This window comes from Octodon degus, unplaced genomic scaffold (genome assembly GCF_000260255.1).
Source record: "Octodon degus isolate 3935 unplaced genomic scaffold, OctDeg1.0 scaffold00208, whole genome shotgun sequence".
In the NCBI taxonomy this organism is placed as follows: domain Eukaryota; kingdom Metazoa; phylum Chordata; class Mammalia; order Rodentia; family Octodontidae; genus Octodon; species Octodon degus.
The window spans coordinates 367,034-369,322 of NW_004524784.1; the positions used below are offsets into that span (position 1 = coordinate 367,034).

General features: G+C 38.4%; 1 pseudogene; it reads right to left on the bottom strand.

Moving 5' to 3' along the window:
- Positions 1-1,348: 1,348 nt before the first annotated feature.
- Positions 1,349-1,657, bottom strand: LOC101575666 (annotated as a pseudogene).
- Positions 1,658-2,289: the final 632 nt, after the last annotated feature.

Sequence of the window (2,289 nt, forward strand, 5' to 3'; positions counted from 1 at the left end):
TCACAGCATGTTGGGGATTAAACCCTGGTCCCTATGTCTGCCTAAGCAGGCCCTTTATTTCGCTGAGCTATCTGACTGGCCCTGCTATTGTCTTACTTAGAACTGTATCTTATACTTCTTTTACCTGGATCCAGTATTTAATATAAGATACATATTCTGTTGTTCTTGAAAGAGAAAACCCATATATTTAAGATATTTGTCCTTTCTCATTTGACTATGCTGCCTTTTAAGAGTATCTTAACCAAGAGCTTTGTAATCAATGATGAAAGCCACTGGCAATATAACTCAATTACAATTATACAGCCATTTTTTTTCTACCTAGAGTTCACATCCTATCTTTAACACTGTGTGATTGCAGACAAGCTTACTGTACCCAAATAGTAGCTTTTTCCATAAAAGTAGTGAAGAACATGAAAAGATATTTTAGACTAAATGTGACATTGTAGATTGAATCCAGCACACTGTGGGAGCCCTGGATACCATGAAGGGATTTTTCCTTTTACTAAATGCACTGAATAAAGACCACCTTAGCTATTTTCAACATCTCCATATTCCTGTGACAAAGGTATTATCAGTTGAAATTAACTTTATATTTTGAAAACAAAAGATACATTCACACTATTAAATAATCCCTTGGGTTAGACTGATTTACTCAGGGGCCTCCATTCTAGTTCATTTCTTGTCTAAATGATGAATGGCACTTGAAACACTACAGGGCAACATTATTTTTAGTAGGTAGTAAGACTTAATAACACAGTTTACCACCTGAAACCATGTGATCAACAACTAAACTGTGACAGCCACAAGATATGTGCTACATTTTAAAACTGGAAAATGTGAAAATGTTAAAATGCATGATGTGGAATTTAGAACCAGGGCATAGAAGTGCCATGTTTTCTATTATCTCACATCTCCTTTCATTCAGACTTTCTTTTTGTGTGTGTGTTAAAAGGGAAACATCAAGTTTAATTTAAAGAAGAAAAACACTAAGGGCCCAGGAAGATGGCTCAATGAAATAAACGATTCCCTGGCAAGCGCAAGGGCCTGAGTTCAATTCCCGGTTCCGAAAAAAACAAAAACAAAACACTAGACACTGTTAGCAAGAATGAGAGAGCAAACCAACTCCTGAAAAGGTTCAGCACCTTGGTGAATATGTATAGTAGAAAAACTAAAAGAAAAACAAAATGCTACTTAACTTGAAGTGTTACAAGGTTTTTGCAAATCAACTCATTTCATTGGTGAATAAATCCCTTGGCTATCCAGTGGTATCAGTGTGGGCAGCCTTGTCCCCTGAAAGTCTGGTGCAGTTATACAGCCCAGCATTGCCACACAGTACAAAATTTCCATTTCAGCCAACTCTTAGTGGAGGGGCAACTAGCACAACACCGCCTCCTCGGAAAAAAAAGCGTTGGGCTATTTCGTTTGTTGCTCTGTGTATCTCCTCGTATGTCTCTTCATCAGTTTCTATAGTGGTCACAGTTTCTCCCACATCTCCCAATGTCATGTTTAAATGCTGATCATAAGCGTGTGGTCTGCCTCGAAGCTCTCGGTCGGTCCCCATTTTCACACAGAGTCGCTCCTCCAGGCTGAGTCTGATGAGGTCCCCCGGCTCCTCTACAGTGCTGGTGGTGTGTTTCCTGTCCACATTGTCCGCCATCTTTCAAACCCTGCCCTTTCTTGATTTCTCTCTTTTCTTCTTCTTCCTTTTCCTTCTCTTGTCTTTATTCCTTCCTCTGTTTCTTTCTTCCCTTTTTAAAATGAAAAACCTGAATGAGATTTGATGTGTTATAATAATATATTTATTGCTGGAAGATAGTGGAATATGTTTTTACTGTAGTACAAAGTATAGTGCAAAATCTAAAGAATCTTTTGAAATACATGAGTTAAAGAGGGGAAAAACAGCACTAAAAAAGCATGACATGATTTATGACCCCCCCCCTAAAAAATGGGAAAACACACTAAATACAAGAGCTGTAGTTCCTTTTTAAAGTAGAATTTTTACGTATTGCATATTCCTAGCAAAAGTTGAAATTATTATGATCCATCATTAATTTCATTTAATTTGTACTTGAATTGGAATGTTTTAGTACCAATTACTTTCTTTCTTTCTTTTTTCATTTTATGTATTTGATATAGGGTCTCACTATGCAGCTTGGACTCATCGTGATCCTGCTGTTTTCACCCTCCCCAGCGCTGGGATTCCAGGTGCGCAAGACCATGCCAAGACTCAGTCTTCGGCTCAGCACATCCGGCGCGCAGGGCTGGCTTGACATGTGGAATCAGGGATCA